The sequence below is a fragment of the Phacochoerus africanus genome, chromosome 8 (assembly GCF_016906955.1).
Source record: "Phacochoerus africanus isolate WHEZ1 chromosome 8, ROS_Pafr_v1, whole genome shotgun sequence".
NCBI classification, from domain to species: domain Eukaryota; kingdom Metazoa; phylum Chordata; class Mammalia; order Artiodactyla; family Suidae; genus Phacochoerus; species Phacochoerus africanus.
The window spans coordinates 53,444,620-53,462,333 of record NC_062551.1 but is presented as its reverse complement, the minus strand read 5'-3'; the positions used below and the strand labels follow the sequence as shown (position 1 = coordinate 53,462,333).

The 17,714-nt window shown below is 51.4% G+C and overlaps 1 long non-coding RNA gene across 1 annotated transcript; it reads right to left on the bottom strand.

Moving 5' to 3' along the window:
* Positions 1 to 4,209: 4,209 nt before the first annotated feature.
* On the bottom strand, positions 4,210 to 8,632 carry LOC125133633 (uncharacterized). Its single transcript, XR_007136484.1, has 6 exons — positions 8,497 to 8,632; positions 7,020 to 7,044; positions 6,860 to 6,913; positions 6,602 to 6,676; positions 6,372 to 6,470; positions 4,210 to 4,599 (listed from the first exon to the last, which is right to left on the bottom strand). It is a non-coding gene; the product is annotated as an uncharacterized LOC125133633 (long non-coding RNA).
* Between the last annotated feature and the right edge of the window lie 9,082 nt (positions 8,633 to 17,714).

Below are 17,714 nucleotides of genomic sequence, written 5' to 3'. Positions count from 1 at the left end.
TGCTGTGGTTCAAATCCCCTGTTGCTGTGGCTGTGGTGCAGGCCGGCAGCTGCAGCTCCAATTCAATTCCTAGCCTGGAAACCTCCATATGCCACAAGGGAGGCCCTAAAAAAAAAAAAAAAAAAAAATCCCTGATTATCACAAACATGCCTTTTTCCCGTTGGTTTGAATGAGATCCCAAATAAGATGGGCACATTGCATTTGCTCCACGTGTTTCTTTTTTTTTTTGCAATTTCTTGGCCACTCCCGCAGCATATGGAGGTTCCCAGGCTAGGGGTCGAATCAGAGCTGCAGCCACCGGCCTACGCCAGAGCCACAGCAACGTGGGATCCCAGCCACGTCGTCTGCAACCTACACCACAGGTCACGGCAACGCCAGATCGTTAACCCCCTGAGCAAGGGCAGGGACCGAACCCGCAACCTCATGGTTCCTAGTCGGATTCGTTAACCACTGCGCCACGACAGGAACTCCTAAATGAGGTGGTTTCTAACCTTGGCTGCTCACTGGAGTCACCTGGGGAGAGATTTAAACAATGTCTGTGCTCAGGCCACACCCAGACTAATTAATTCCCAGCCTCCAGGCCTGGAGGGAATATCCTTATTTTTATTATGTTTTTACAATGATTTACAATGATGCAGGTCTTTATAGAGACTGAGAGTGGCTTCATGGTTACCAGTGTCTGGAGGGAGAAGATAATGGGACCTGACTGCTAATGGGTTCAGGATTTCTCTTCTTTCTTTCTTTCTTTTTTTTTTTTTTTTGTCTTTTTAGAGCCACACCCACGGCATATGGAAGTTCCCAGGCTAGGGGTCGAAATCAGAGCTGCAGCTGCTGGCAGTGAAACCACCGCCACAGCCATGCAGGATCTGAGCCACATCTCCAACCTACACCAGAGCTCACGGCAACACCAGATCCTTAACCCACTGGGTGAGGCCAGGAATTGAACCAGGATGAGGATACTGGTTGGGTTCATGACTGCTGAGCCGCAATAGGAACTTCAGGACTTTTTTTTTTTCTACACCAGAACTCACAGCAACGCCAGATCCTTAACCCACTGAGCAAGGCCAGGGATCGAACCCTCAACCTCATGGTTCCTTGTCGAATTTGTTTCCGCTGCCCCACGACAGGAACTCCCAGGGCTTCTTTTTGAAGTGAAGAAATATTCTAGAACTAGAAAGTGGTGATGTTTGCATAACACTGGGAATATACAAAATGTCATTGAATCAATCGTGCATTTTAAGATGGTTCAAGTGGTAAATGTTATGTGTATCTTCCCTCAATTTTTTAAAATGGTAGGAGGACAGGCACAACAAGAAAGTGTGCTGATAGGGTGCCTTCCTCCTTCTTTGAACATAGATGTGATGCCCGGAGCTGCAACAGCCATCTTGCCACCATGAAGCAAAAACCAAGCAGCTGAAAATCCAACAAACTAAAGAAAGGAAAGAATGAAAAGATAGAAAAATTATGAAACCTGGATTAAGTTGTTGAGCTGACAACCAGGCTCAACTTTTTTTTTAAGATCTACTTGGCTTTATTCAATGATTCATTAATTGGGCAGCATCCCATTTAATCAGTAGAATGACCTCTCACAACTTCTTAACAACAAATGTTGAAGTTTAAACTTTTTTTTTTTAAAGTAGGAGGTGCTACCTGTTATGAGTCCCTGCAAAGTGGAACTTGCAGAGGGGTTGGGCTAAGGGAGAGGAGGGCTCAGTCTTTTCCCTGGATGGAGAGAAGTGAGGGAAAGCAGTTAGGAAGTTAAGACGGGGAGTTCCCGTCGTGGCCCAGTGGTTAATGAATCTGACTAGGAACCATGAGGTTGCAGGTTCGATCCCTGGCCTTGCTTAGTGGGTTAAGGATCTGGTGTTGCCATGAGCTGTGGTGTAGGTTGCAGACGTGGCTCGGATCTTGAGTTGCTGTGTCTGTGCTGTAGCCCGGTGGCTACAGCTCCGATTCGACCCCTAGCCTGGGAACCTCCATATGCCGCGGGAGCGGCACTAGAAAAGACACACACACAAAAAAAGTTAAGACGGGAAGGAAGCACAGAAGGCAAAATCTATCATTTTGCACATGATCCTAGTCCTGCCCAGTCCCAGCCTGGGGTTCCCTTGATGCCTCACTCTCACTTCTCTTGCTTCCTCTTTCCACTAAATCTTCAGCCAGAGAGGGGAGGTCACTTGTCTGAGGTCCCACAGCCAACAAGACGTGAAGCTGGGTGCAGTTAGAGAATAAATGGAAAGGGTCCAGAGAAAGGATTTGAAAAAACAAAATATGTATTTTTTTCTCTCTTCCTTACTTCTTTGAAAAGAGTTATGCCACCACACCTGAGATGGTGATTCACTTGTCTATACTAAATCTCAATGACCGGAAGTGATTCTATGGTCCCGAATAGACTACTGATCCCAGGCGATCTGAGCAGATGCAGTTCTTTCAATTAGCCACATAGTGTCGCTGTCGGAAGGCTTCGCTGTGTCTCCCTGTTCAGTAAGAGCGCCGCTCTTACTGAATTCTTTTTCTGGCGCTCTTACTGAATTCTTTTTCTTTCTTTTTTTTTTGCCTTTTTGTCTTTTTTGTTGTTGTTTCTATTTCTTGGGCCGCTCCCGCGGCATATGGAGGTTCCCAGGCTAGGGGTTGAATCGGAGCTGTAGCCACCGGCCTACGCCAGAGCCACAGCAACGCGGGATCCGAGCCGCGTCTGCAACCTACACCACAGCTCACGGCAACGCCGGATTGTTAACCCCCTGAGCAAGGGCAGGGACCGAACCCGCAACCTCATGGTTCCTAGTCGGATTCGTTAACCACTGCGCCACGACGGGAACTCCTGAATTCTTTTTCTTGAAGGTGTGAACTGCTAAGTCAAAATAGGATTGTGGCATTTTCTCTTTCTCCTTCATGTGTAAAGTAAAATTAAAAAGACCGTGGTGGATATTTCTAGTGTTCACCATTTTTCTGGCTCTCCCTTTCAGGCCCACAGTCCTCAGGAAGTCTACAGGTAGGTAGAGCCATGTGACAGTTCTGGCCAATGGGCTGGGACTAAAGGTGATGTGCGTCACTTCCGGTCTTTAAGATGTAGCGCATTTCTTTATGCTCTTTCCCAACCACGTGGATTGAGTCTCCATCTGTTTCCATCTGCACTGTCCAGGATAGCCATTAGCCAGCCATATGATACACAATGGATGTAAAGCGGGTTAAGGATCCGGCATTGCCACAGCTGTGGTATAGGCTGCGGCTTGGATTTGATCCCTGGACTGGAAACTTCCACGTGGTGGGTGTGGCCATAAAAATTTTTTTTAAAAAAATTTTTTTTAAACTTCACTGATTCACCATTTCATACCCACACCATCCAGAATCTGCCGGGATGAAGAAATGTCAAAACTGTTTTTAAGAAAATACATTGACTACAGTTAGCACAGAAAGGCAGAAGTCATCTGGAGATTCTGTTGTGGCTCAGCAGTTAATGAACCCAACTAGCATCCATGAGGTCACAGGGTTTAAGATCTGGTGTTGCCATGAGCTGTGGTCACAGACTTAGCTTGGATCCTGCATTGCTGTGGCTCTGGCGCAGGCCTGTGGCTGCAGCTCTGAGTTGACTGGACCCCTAGCCTGGGAACTTCCATATGCCATGAGAGAAGCCCTAAAAAGACTAAAAAAGAAAAAAAAAAAAAAAAACAGGAGTGACCAGACTCCCATGGTTTTAGTCTTGCCCCATCAAATATTAAATTGGCCTGTGAGACTTCCAAGCACTTCCCAATGTCCTCATACTGAAGGAACACAAGGACTCCTGAGGCCAGGCTCAGACCTGACGCAGTTACTTATGCCTCATTCCATTGGTCAAATCAAGTCATGACCAAACCCAGCGTTTAAGAGGTGAGGAGGTACAGCTCACCTCTGGTGTGAGGGCAGAGGGGCACAGCAGATAGGCAGGGTGTGATATGAAGGTTCAACCACACCACCTAGCACCTTTCTTACAATGAGCATCAATTCTCCTAAACATGAGAACCAGGTACCCACTTCACACAGGACTATGCCAATGATGGTTACAGGGAGCTCCAGGTGGTGTCCAGAGACCACCCTCACCTGTGCCTGGGGGACCAACTAGCAGCTCACCCCTCAGTTAGTTACAGCTACCTACTTAGCAGGTCACTAACTTCCTGGACAGGAGGCCAGGGGAAGTTCCAGAGGTAAAACAGACACATGCAGACACAGTCATGTTTTCTTAACCTCATCAGCATTTATTGAATTGTGCAATCGCTGCTGAAATCTGAGATTCACTCATCCTGATCCTTCCCTCGGCTCCTCCTTGAAAAGAAAGCCTGGAGCAGGATCACGCCAAACACCCAAGAGGGGAAGGGAGGCATGGGGGAATGCAGGGAGACAGGGGTGGGGGGGGAGGAAGGAAGGAATGGAGCCAGTGTGCAAAGTTAAGATTCCTGGGGGACACACACACACTCCCACACACACAGGCAAAGACCAAGGGTGTCCCCTCTGCCCCGCCCAGCAGCCGTGAGAACATCAGGGAAGGACCAGGCGTCCACAAGACATTTCAGTCCTTCCTGTCATGAAGCGTCTGCCGAGAGGAGCTGGGCCAAGGTCACTGGACTGTGCAAAAAGAACAGGTGGGGAAGAGGGGCTGAACTGCAGGGAGAGAGACCAGACTGAAGTGCATCCTTCACTGACTTTAGTCTCTAAGCTGCTACTGTAGTACACTGTAACCGTGAGTTACAAGAGCCTTGCTGAGTTCTGTGAGTCCTGATTCAAGCAAATCACTAACCCTGAAGGTTTTCTCGGGACTCCTGAAATTACACTCATAAGACACGCAAACAAGAATCACTCTTTCACGGTCACTTTTATATAAATCCCTCTTTTGCTTATTTTGGATGAGATCATCCTTTAATGGACGTCTCTGGAATCCAAGTAATCTTCATGTTGATTTAAGCCTTTCAGGTTTCTGACAACTTGGAAGTGGGCAAAGAGCATGTTTATGCAAGGGATGTGCTTCATTTCTCTTTAAGAATTCAAATCCCATGAGGGTGGCATCCCACCCCACCCTCCTCACAGCAATAACCTACTCACAGCCAATCACGTTCAGGAAGCTTTGGAATTATGCAATTCTTTTTTTGGGGGGGCAGCACCCACAGCATATGGAAGTTCCCAGGCTAGGGGTCAAAAAGGAGCTGCAGCCACAATAGGAACTCCTCCCCCCCCCTTTTTTTTGGAATTACACAATTCTTGATTTTCCTTTTTTTAACCTCAGTAGACTCACTGCATTTCAGACCTGCACACAGGTCATCTGTACTCCTGTAACGTATTAATTCAAATTTGCAGGTTCAAATTTACATTGAAAGCAACCTCACTCTGCTCAAGTGAGGATGATGAGAAATGGAACTTGAGTTTAAAGCATCTGGGAGTTCCCGTCGTGGCGCAGTGGTTAACGAATCCGACTAGGAACCATGAGGTTGCGGGTTCGATCCCTGCCCTTGCTCAGTGGGTTAACGATCCGGCGTTGCTGTGAGCTGTGGTGTAGGTTGCAGACGCGGCTCGGATCCCGCGTTGCTGTGGCTCTGGCATAGGCTGGTGGCTACAGCTCCGATTAGACCCTTAGCCTGGGAAACTCCATATGTCGCGGGAGTGGCCCAAGAAATAGCAAAAAGACAAAAAATAAAAATAAAAATAAAAAATAAAGCATCTGAGAGGAGTTCCCGTCATGGCACAGCAGAAGCAAATCCAACTAGGAACCACAAGGTTGCGAGTTCAATCCCTGGCCTTACTCAGTGGGTTAAGGATCCGGCGTTGCTGTAATCTGTGGTGTAAGTCACAGATGCAGCTCAGATCTGGCGTTGCTGTGGCTGTGGTGTAGGCCAGCAGCTGTAGCTCCTATGAGACCCCTATCCTGGGAACCCCCATATGCTGCAGGTGCGGCCCTGAAAAGCAAAGATAAATAAATAAACAAAGTGTCTGAGAAGTAGGTTTCTGGTGTGAAGGATGCTGGGAGCGGGTACTTGGGCCTACTCTATCCTGGGACCAGCCACTCAGTTCCAGCACACAGAGCAGTGGGAACCGGCACTCAAGCTTGCGGGGCAGAGGGAGGAAAGTGCTTCTAGGCTCTGGAGCACCAGCAGCCAGAGCTTGGTTATGGACAAGGCTGATAACCAGGGCCCAGTTCCAGAATATGTTGAGTCTGCGGCTCTTCTAGAATGTATTGGCTTGAAAATTAGAAATCAGGCTCAGAAGGTGCTAAAAAGCAGTTCTATGCACCAAACAATAAAGTAGAAATTGCTACTTCTTCCAGAATGTACTGGGGTGGAAACTTAGGTTTGGAGTACACCAGAACCAGGAGATAACTCTGGTGTCTAGGACCTGGGCCCCCTCACCTCTGTCTTCAGGGCACATTAGCCCTGAGCCAAAGCGGCTTTGATGGCAGCCACCAGCTTCAGAAACTTGCTCTCCGTATCCACGTAGCCATCACCTCCCTGGAGGTGGGGAGGAAGGGGGGAAGGAAGGGAGGAAGAGGGGAAAAGGGAAGGAGTGAGCTGGTTCCAAGACACAAATCCCAGCCCCAAGCCCCCACTAGCTCAAAATGAGGCAGGACAGACAAACATACCTTCTTGGAGTGAACCAACTTCCCTGCTACCAATACTTCGAAGAACCCGGTGACCTGGGGAGTCCCCTCGCCACACTGGGGAAAGGCAAGGAAGGGTGTTGAAGGGGCTGAGGGGCCCTCTTGGGCACACCCGCCCCCTCCCAGGGAATGGAGAACACGGGTGAAGGGTGGGGCTGACCCAAACCACCCCCACTGCCAACCAGAGCCAAGGGACGGCCAGGACCCACATTTGAGTCCTTCCCCATCCCCAAAACTCACGATGTCCAGGCGTCCAGGGAACTCATCTTCTAACTTCTTCTTGAGTTGAAGATACTGAAAAAGGGGGTGGGAAGTCACAAGAGGGGTCAACAGAAGCCACACTAGCCAGTCCCTCCCCCCACCACCTGCCAGGGATCCCTCTTGGGACCACTCTGCTTACCTTGGACTTGTAGCCTCAAGCGCCACTGGTGGGAGAGTGTCCAAGAGAGTGGGTCCCAGGAGAGGAAGAGTGCGGTGACCCGGGAAGAGGAGGGGAAGGGCAGGCAGGAGCAGAGAAGGAGGGAAATTAGGGGGCAGGGAGACAGGAAAAGATGAAGAGGAACACAGATGACAAAACCAAGGAAGGCCAGACACCATCGAGAGAGGAAAGACACACCGAGTGTTCGGGAGCAGCACACAGATGGGGAGGCAGGGCCACAGGAACGAGGAAGCCACAAGGGAGACAAAAGATGGGGGTGGGGGTGGGGGGAGCGCAGGCACATAGGCAACAAGGAGAGAACACAAGCATGAGCCAGAGAAGAGAGGAAGGCAACACAGAGAAGTGGATTAGGACAAGTCCTGCTGAAATAGCATCTCCACCCACAGCTCCTGGAAGAATCTAAGGGAAACCATTATCCCTGCACTCCCAAGACCCCCAAGACCTCAGGATGAAATCGAAGCGCCTCCCCGACCCTGAGAGCCGGCTATGGCTGGCTATTTCGGGACTGGAGTCTTGGGCACAGGCCCGGCGTCGGGGGAGGGTTGCTCAAAATGTCATTCCACCCTCTGCTTGACATTCCTCACAGATCTGAGTCTTTCAAAAACCCAGGCTGTGCCTCCAGGGGACATTTTGCAGACATGGCAGCCAGGGACCACATCCGGGTTACCCCTGTGATGTGCAGTCTGGGCCACAAGCTACTGATTCTGCCCCCACCGCCCCTCCCCCCCCAGGCTTCACTCCCAGGCTTGTTTTCCCATCTGTAAAACGGAGCTAGAATGCCCCACCCAAGGGGTTTCTGGGAGCCACCACATGCCACCACGCCTGTGCATACCTGCACAGCCACAGATGCCAGAACCACAAAGCGTATTTAGTTGGCTCCGACTCAGAGCACCCCCCTCCGAGGTAACTATTAAGATCATTCTCTCGCTCTCCGTCCACAGAAGGGGAAAGTGAGGCCAGCAAAGGAGATTAGTAGCGAATGGCATCCGCTGTATGCACTTAAGTCCTTTCCAAACACAAGCCCGAACTCGAACCTTCTCGATTCTAGCCGGCCCCACCCCACGGCTGTTCGCGGTACTGAGGGAGGGGAAACGGAAGCGCTGATGGAGGCTCCTTTCCCATTACAAACCGACCCCCACAGGCTGCCCAAATCGAGTCCCGGAATCGGGGGTCGGAGTGGGGTATAAAGCGGATACATGTGTCTCAGTACTACCTTTTACGACCCGAGATGTCCATCTAGAATGTCACCAATTGGGTCGGAATGGGGATCGACGCCCCACTTCCCGCCCGCGCCCACCTCGCCCACGCCGGAATCCCTTTTCTCTTGGACGGATCCCCATGTGTCCTGCCCCCGATGCCCCCAGCGCCCAGCTCAGCCGGGACGGAGGACGGGGCCCGAGTGGGGGTCGGAGAGAGGATTTCTGGCCCTCGTGCTCACCAATAGATGACTCGAACGGCGACACCCATGACTTAGGACCTTAGCACCCGCAGCAGAGCGGACGCCGAGCCGAAATCCGGAAAGGACGGGCGAGGTCTGCGCCCCCCGGGCGGAGCATGCGCACAGAGGCCTGCTAGTCGGTGCTCCACGGCGCGAACCAACGCCGGGGGAGGGCGGAGGAGGGGAGACAGGCCCCACCGCTGGGACGAGGGGGTTCCTGCGGCCGCCACCCTGAGCCCCCCATGCAACTCTCCCTCCTCTCCCCCTGTGAGGCTACAGAGCATCCCGACAGAGGAAGTCCCCGGGAGACGCTTCTGCGCGTCCCCTCCCGGATCCCCCCCTCCGGGGCGGAATGGTATAGCCTCATGGGGCGGGGGTTCAGGGCCAACCGCTACTGGCGGGAAATGGAATTGCAAGTGAAGACTGGCCGGCCGGTTGGGGGAGGCTGGGGAGGGCCAGAGGGCAGAATCTGAAAGAGTTCGGGGTACGGAGGGGAGGCCCCTGAAGCTAAGTTTTCCAGTGAGCGCTCCAGGGTCCGGCTACCTTGTTAAAGTCTGTCTTCGGTACTCGGGCGCCCCCTGATCAGCATTGCGATCTCCCCTTTTAGTGTCTTCCAGCCCTCCCCGCGGCGAGGGGTTCGTGGAACGTCCTGGCAGCTGGCAGCTGAGTTAAGGTCTTTATGCTACCGATGCCTGTCTCCGAGCCTCAGTTTCCTCGTCTGGAGGATGGGCGTAATCGCCTTCCGGGAATACTTACCGATTTAACAAATATGTGTGGGGTACCTACTTGCAAGCCCTACGTTCCGAAGATAACAGCAACAAAAAATAGACAAGAGCCTCTGCCCTCAAAGGAGTCCTTTGGCTAGAGAGGAAAAGAGATTTGAAGCAACATGAAATAGGGCTTCCTTCCCCTGAGGGGGTGACGGGAGCGTTCAGTGAGTTCACGCCCAAGGAAAAACAAGAGGAGCAGCTTAGTAAAAATTAGCTCTGCCCAAGGTTTTCCAGCCACAGCTCTGTGTTTGCCCCTCTGGGCCTCACCTGCTGCGACCAGATATCTCAGGGAATGTGGCAGACAAGGCTGAAGTGCCACTCCACCTCCGTTGGTGGCAGTGTGACCTCTGATCTCTGTGGTCTTGGGAGGACAGAATGAGCCTATAATGTAGAATACTTAAGGCAAAGCTGGACTAGTCCGTGTCCCACAAATAGAGATCTTTTTCAGGCTTCCTGGGTCCTCAAAACAAAAAGCCAAGCCTTAGCTACTCTGCCCTTGCCTGGTTCCTGGTTCTCTTCTGACCCCTCTCAGTGCCCTAGCTACGTGAAATCACAGACCTCACCCAGTCACCTGCCTCTGGGCCTTTGCATGTGCTGTTCCCACCCTCTCCTGCTGCCTGATCCTGTTCATCCTCCAGGAATCAGCTCCAGCACGTTTTAGGGGAAATTTTGTTTCATAAATGATGCCTTCTCCACATTACATCTGTATTCCTTTGTGTCATCACCAAGTGCCGCAGGGAGTTCCCGTCATGGCTCAGTGGTTAATGAATCCGACTAGGAACCATGAGGTTTCGGGTTTGATCCCTGCCCTTGCTCAGTGGGTTAAGGACCCGGGGTTGCCATGAGCTGTGGTGTAGGTTGCAGACGCGGCGCGGATCCCTTGTTGCTGTGGCTCTGGAGTAGGCCGGTGGCTACAGCTCTGATTCAGCCTGGGAACCTCCATATGCCGCGGGAGCAGCCCAGGAAATGGCAAAAAGACATAAATAAATAAATAGGGATTTAAAAAGGAAAAAGAAAAAAAAAAGGTGCCACAGGTTGAGTGGCTTAAACCCCAGAAATTTATCTCCCAGTTCTAGAGGCCAGAAGATCCTCTAATGGCTGTGAGAAGTTGTTGCACCCTTCCAGTGTTTTGCTGGCAATCTTTGGTGTCCCTTGGGTTATCAAAGCATCACCCAGGATCGCTACCTTCTCCCTCCTGGTGTGCAAGTCTAGGTCCAGACCCCTCCTTTTGACCACGCCCACAGCATACAGAAATTCCCTGGCCAGAGATCGAACCCAAGCCACAGCAGCGACCTGAACCACAGCAGTGACAATGCCGGATCCTTAAGCACGAGGCCACCAGAAAACTCCAAAATGTCTTCATTTTTAAAGGACCCAGTCAGTTTAGATTAGAACCCACCCTCTGCCAGGATGACCTCATGTGAACTAATTACATCTGGAGCGACCCCATTTCCAAAGATGGCCCCAGTCTGAGGTTCTGGCCATTAGGACTGCGCATGAATTTGAGGCGGGGCCTGATTCAATCTGTAACAAATCATTCAGTTATCTGATTCTGATCTGGCTTGGTTTTACAACTCCATACATTGTAAAGAAATGAGGGCAGGGAAAATCCTTCTGGGCAGACATGCAAGTGAGTTCTTTCTGGTGGAGGAAAAACCCCCTCTCCCTTAGTCTGCGTGGGCTGCTGTGACAAAATACTACAACTTGTAGCTTATGAGCAGCAGCCATGGATTGCTCACAGCTCTGGAGGCTGGGGAGGTCAAGGTGCCAGCCTGGATGCACGGTGAGGGCCCTCTTCCTGATTCCTAGCTGGCACCTTCCCCCTGCGTCCTCACCTGGTGGAAGGTGATGTCTCTGGACATCTTTTGGGGAGTGGGGGCACCCCCGCGGCATATGGAGGTTCCCAGGCTAGGGGTGAAATTGGAGCCGTATCTGCTGACCTACGCCACAGCCACAGCCACACGGGATCTGAGCTGCATCTGCGACCCACGCCACGGCTCACGGCAACACCGGATCCTTAACCTACGGAGCAAGGCGAGGGATCAAACCTGCATCCTTATGGATCCTAGTCAGGTTCATTACTGCCGAGCCACAGGGGGAACTCCTGGAGCCTCTTTTATAAGGGTGCTAATCCTATTCGCAAGGGCTCCATCCTCATGACCTAAGCACCACCCAAAGACCCCACCTCCTAATAGCATCATCTTTAGGGTTCAGAATTTCGACATCGGATTTTGGGGAGCAGCACAAACATTCTGACCATAAGACTCTCCTCAAACATTTGTCTCTATTTGTACTTTTGTTTTCATTTTTCTGCTCTATAAATGCCTGTTCTTTAATTCCCCTGTGCAGTGGTTGTAACACGTCATGAGTGTAACGTCGAATCTTTATCACATGTTCGCCTTTAGACCTGTCAGAGGCATGATTTTCCCCCTCCTCTCCCCAAATGATCTTCCAGCAATACCGTGGTTGCCCTGGGTCCAGTGCCCGCTGCTGTCCCCAGCACACCCACCAGGTGGCCAGGCACATCGCCGAGGCTCAGGGGCTGTTTTGTTGACCAGGCTGAGGGCTGAGAACTTGCTAGGAGACGCCCCCACTTCTGCCACTGAGAACAAAGAGTCTTTGTTGCCCAGACTTGGGGAAGGCTGGAGACACGGGTGGTGGTTCCTAGGCTGGGAGCCCAACCCTTATGCTCCTGTGCTCTCTGTCTCTGTCTGTCTGTCTGTCTGTCTCTCTCACACACACACACACACACACACACACACTACATTGGCTAACACAATACCATACACACACTGCAACATTAGCTTACACAATAATCTCACACACACACACATGCTGCAGCATGAACTAATAACCCAGCCACACCCCCAGACAGACTCTCACTTGGCTACATCTGGACAAGAACCCCACACCAAACCACACACCACCCCGGGACACACCCTGGCAGAGACCCTGGGGCCCAGTCCCGCAACACACGGAGGCATCCGCTCAGCCTCGCAGCAGCCCACGCTTAGGCTCGGGGACCCGCAGGAAACAGACATGGTCCCGGGCTCATGTTAGGGTGGGGGAGACAGACACAGGAACACATAACCAAACAGGGATTCCGCCAGGGCTTAGTGGGTGCTGGGAAGAAAAATAAAGCCAGGAAGGATGGCAGGGGCTGCTGGGGGCGGAGAGTTTTGTAAACAGACCAGGACAGACAGCTCTTGTTATTAATAAGAACAGCCAGCGCTTAAATACACAGTGACACAAAAGCCTACTTTGGGCCTTAAAAGGCAGGAACAGTGACTGTGCCATTTTACAGGTGGGCAGACTGAGGTCACACACAAAGCACAGGCTGGATCTGACCCTGCTGTCTGGCTGTGGAGACTGCACTCTGAACCACCTTGCTGCCGGCTAGACAGAGAACTGTGGGGGTGGGTGGGAAGGGACGAGGGAGTGGGGAGTCGTCAGGGACCCCGAAAGCTCCAGTGGGGTGAAAGAGGCCCAGGCTTCTGAGAAGCCAGGAGGCTGCTGGCTCATCTCTGCCCCAGGATCTGTGCCCAGTCTGGTGCCCAGTGACCAGGGCGACCCCTTCCCACTCTTTCATGCCTTCAACACCTGGGTGCAGGTGAGGTTGGCAGCAGCCCCCCACCCCCAGTCTGGCTATCATTCTGCTCCCCCTCGTTCCCTGCCCCCAGGGAGGACCACGGAGCCCTCTGAAGACCCCGCCTGTGTGGGGAGGCCCCGGCTTGCAGGGCAGCTGGGAGCTCATCCCAAAGCACTCACCTGGTCATGTCACTCCCCTCTCTGGCCCCCCAGTGTCTGCTAGACTGGTCCCAACTCATTAGCATGGCATCTATTCACTCCTTCCTTCATTCATTCAACAAACATCCCCCAAGGCCCTGCTCTTTGCTGTCCTGGACAAAGACCCAGAGTGGGTGGGGGTAAGTTTGGAAGCACCCAAAGCGGGAGTCGAACCAGCGTGGGAGGGGGGCAGGGAGGGCTTCCTGGAGGAGGAGGAGGAGACTTCTGAGTTGAGACAGGGAGGAGGGGCATCTGCCAAGAGGGTGGAGGAAAGGCATTCTGGGCCGCGGGAAGGGCAGGTCCGAGGGCCTCCGGCAGCGGGCATCCCCTTTGGCTCCTCCAGATCATCCACACCCAGGCCAAGCAGGTAGCCGCGCTGCACCCCACCCGCGTCTTCGCCAACAGCCCCGAGGTGCTGCACCTGCAGGAGCCAGAGGCCACAGAGGGCAAAGAGAGCCAAGGTGCCGGGAGCCTTGGCGAGGTGGAGGTGAGGGATGGTGTAGGGTGAGGCCCCTCCATCCTGGGGAGACAGTGACCTCAGGGAGCTCCCCGCCATCTGGGGTTACCCCCTTGCTCCTCCCCACACTCTGCCTTCGCTGGGGCTGTGGACGTGGGACATGCTGGTCTCAGGAGCCAGACCTGGCCGGGTGGCCCTGGCGAGTCCACCCCACGCTGAGCCTCTCCTACCCCCACGCGGTGCTGGCTGCGCTGAGCCCGCCCTAAAGCCTGAGGTTTCAGCCAGGAGAGCAGCGCCTGCCGGGAGACCTGTCCCGAGAGCCCCGGGACCCTCAGGGCTTGGTCCTGCCTCGGGGGCTCCCCCAGCTTTTCAGAAAGCTCCTCTGTGCCTTCATGCACACACGTCTTTACAGGGCTGCGTGCTTTCCTCTGTCTCCGTGTAAATACCTACAGGTGGAAACCCTGGATCGACCACAGGGTGGGTGTATGGTTAACATTTCATATTCCTACCAGCAGGGGGCGAGCGTTCCTGTGGCTCCATCCCCATCCTTACCTTCGCCTGCACTTGGGAGGGTCAGGTTTGTGTGTGTGTTTGTCTTTTTTGGGTTTTATTTATTTATTTATTTTTCCACTGTACAGCATGGGGGCCAAGATACACTTACATGTATACTTTTTTTTCCCCACCCTTTGTTCTGTTGCAATATAAGTATCTATAGACATGGTTCTCAATGCTACTCAGCAGAATCTCCTTGTAAATCCATTCCAAGTCGGAAAGGATAACCCCGAGCTCCCGATCCCTCCCACTCCCTCCCTCTCCCCCACAGCGGCCACAAGTCTATTCTCCAAGTCCATGATTTTCTTTTCTGTGGAGATGTTCATTTGTGCTGGATATTAGATTTCAGTTATAAGTGATATCTTATGGTATTTGTCTTTGTCTTTCTGACATTTCACTCAGTATGAGAGTCTCTAGTTCCATCCATGTTGCTATAAATGGCATTATGTTCTTTTTTATGGCTTGTTTTATTTTTTAAAGTTTTATTGAAGTATAGTTGATTTACAATGTTGTGAGGATTAGTTTTGGTTGTTGTTTTTTTTTTAAGTTCGACATTCCAAGGGGCCTATGGAAGACATGATGGTGATTTTTTTTTGTTTTGTTTTTTTGTTTTTTTAAGGCCACACCTGCAGCATATGGAGGTTCCCAGGCTAGGGGGTCCAATCAGAGCTACAGCTGCTGGCCACAGCAGTGCAGGATCCGAGCCACGTCTGTGACCTACACCACAGCTCACGGAAACGTCAGATCCTGAACCCACTGAGCAAGGCCAGGGATCGAACCTACAACCTCGTGGTTCCTAGTCAGATTCATTTCCACTGCACCATGATGGGAACTCCCAGATATATGTTTTGCAAATATTTTTCCAGTCTGTGGCTTGCCTTTTTGCTTTCCCAACTGTCGTTTGAAGAGCACAAAATTTTTGTTTTGATGTAGTCCCATGTATTTTTTCTTTACTGTACTTCATGCTTTTTGGTGTCATAAGCATGTCATAAATATTTATCGGATCTAAGGTCACTAAAATTTCTTCCTTCTTTTTCTTAGAAGGGTGGAATGGTTTTCACTCTTCTTTTACAGCTTATGCTTTCATTTTCTTCCCTGGCTCCTTATCTTGTTCAAATCCATCCATCCTCTTGGCCCCTGGGAGAGATAAAGATGAAACAATTAACATAGCAATCTCAGGTCTGTCAGCTTAGAAAGGTCGGCTTGCAAGCTTGGCCCTTGCCTTGCGCGGAAATTGGCTGATAAGCATTTCCTTCCACTGATATGAAACTTTCCTAAATGATAAAAATATTTTCTCTGCCTAGACTGGACAAAATAATATGGTTTACGCTGCTGGCGCCTGCTCGCCTTTTGAAAGTCTGGAATATGAGGACACATTGGGTAGAAGGTGCCTATGTGACCAGCTGCCCCCCTAAAATCCTTGGATCCTGAGTCGCTAAAGAGTTTCTCTGTGTAGAAACACCACACACCTGTTGCCGCATCTGTGTTGTCAGAGAAACGTGTGCTCAGGGTGAGCCCTTGTGGGAGGGAGCGAAGGTAAGGAAACTTGCACCTGGATTCCTCCAGATTCTCCCTCTATGATTCTCTGTGTATCCTATAATGAATCCTCTCGATACTGACTTTTTTTTTTTTTTTTTTTTTGCTTTTTAGGGCCACACCCAGGGCATATGGAGATTTCCAGGCTAGGCGTCTAATTGGAGCTGTTGCCGCCAGCCTACGCCAGAGCTACAGCAACACGGAATCCAAGCCACATCTGCGACCTACACCACAGCTCACGGCAACACCGGATCCTTAACCTACTGAGCGAGGCCAGGGATGGAACCTGCATCCTCATGGTTCCTTGTCGGATTCGTTTCTGCTGTGCCACAATGGGAACTCCGACTCTATACTGACTTCTGTAGGACCATCTAGCACATCTCCAACACGGGGGTGGTTTGGGGATCCTGATAGAACCGGCAACCCGGGTCGGAGCCAGACAGAAACGGAGGTAAGTGAAAGAAAAAATGCAAAACACATCCCCCACCATGCTCTTTGCTGTTCCGTTGGGTGTGGGTTCGAGGAGGCTAATGCTGAAATAGCTTTATGAAATTTCTTTTTAGGGTATGGACGTTCCCAGGCTGGCGGTCCAATTGCAGCCAGGGCTGATGGCCTACGCCACAGCCACAGCCACGCAGGATCCAAGCCACGTCTGCGGCCTACATGGCAGCTGCATCACCCAGATCCTTAACCCACTGATCAAGGCCAGGGTTCAAACCCACATCCTCGTGGATACTAGTCAGGTTCTTAACCCACTGAGCCACAACGGGAACTCCCATGCTACCTATTTTGAGAAATGGTGCCATTTCTTACAGGAAATGACAGCGATGGGAGATGGGAGTTGTGTGTATTTTAATTGGTGGTAAAATACACCTAATCTAACATTTGGTACCATCACAATGTCGTGCAAAACCAGCACCTCCATCTAGTTCCAAGATCTTCTCATCACCCTCAAAAGCAGACCTGTATCCATTAAGCAGTCACTTCCCACCCACTCCCCTCCACCCCCAACCTCCCAGCGCCTGGACGCCACTGATGCACTTTCTGTCTGTATGGATTTGCCTGTTCTGGACATTTCTTTCTTTTCTTTTCCTTTCTTTTTTGGTCTTTTTAGGGCCACACCCACAGCATACTGAGGTTCCCAGACTAGGCATCGAATCAGAGCTGCAGCTGCCAGCCTACACCACAGCCACAGCCACGCGAGGTCCAAGCCATGTCTGTGACCTACACCACAGCTCATGGCAACACGGGATCCTTAACCCACTGAGTGAGGCCAGGGATCAAGCCCACATCTTCATGGATACTAGCCAGGTTCATTTCTGCTGCACCACAATGGGAACTCCCCCCAGACACTGTATTTAAAATTGCAACTCCTTGGGAGGTCCCTGGTGGTCTAGCAGGTTAAGGATCTGGTGCTGTTACTGCTGTGGCTCAGGTCACCGCTGTGGCTCCGGGTATGATCCCTGGTCCAGGAACTTCTACATGCTGTGGGTGCGGCCAAATAAATAAATAAATAAATGCACCTCTTCCTCCATCCCTCTCTACCCCCTTTTTCTCATGACACATCCTTGGCGTCCTAGGTATCTTTAGATTTTTTTTCCTTTTGTCTTTTTGTTTTTTGAGGGCCGCACCTGCAGCATCTGGAGGTTCCCAGGCTAGGGGTCTAATCAGAGCTGTTGCTGATGGCCTACGCCACAGCTCACAGCAATGCTGGATCCTTAACCCACTGAACAAGGCCAGGGATCGAACCTGCAACCTCATGGTTCCTAGTCGGATTCATTTCCGCTGCGCCATGACGGGAAATCCAACAATTTCTTTTTTATCTTTCGTCTTTGAGATGTGTAAGCAAATCATGAACAGAGTTTGTCCTTTATTTATTTATTTATTCCAGCCTACGCCAACGCTGGATCCAAGCCACGTCTGCCACCTACACCACAGCTCATGGCAACACCAGATCCTTGACCCACTGAGCAAGGCCGGGGATCTAACCCACAACCTCATGGTTCCTAGTCAGGTTCATTTCCGCTGTGCTACGACGGGAACTAGATTTTTTAAATGCTGTTAACTGACTCCCCCAACTAGAAGTTTCACTCCATGTTTTTGTTTTTTGTTTTTTC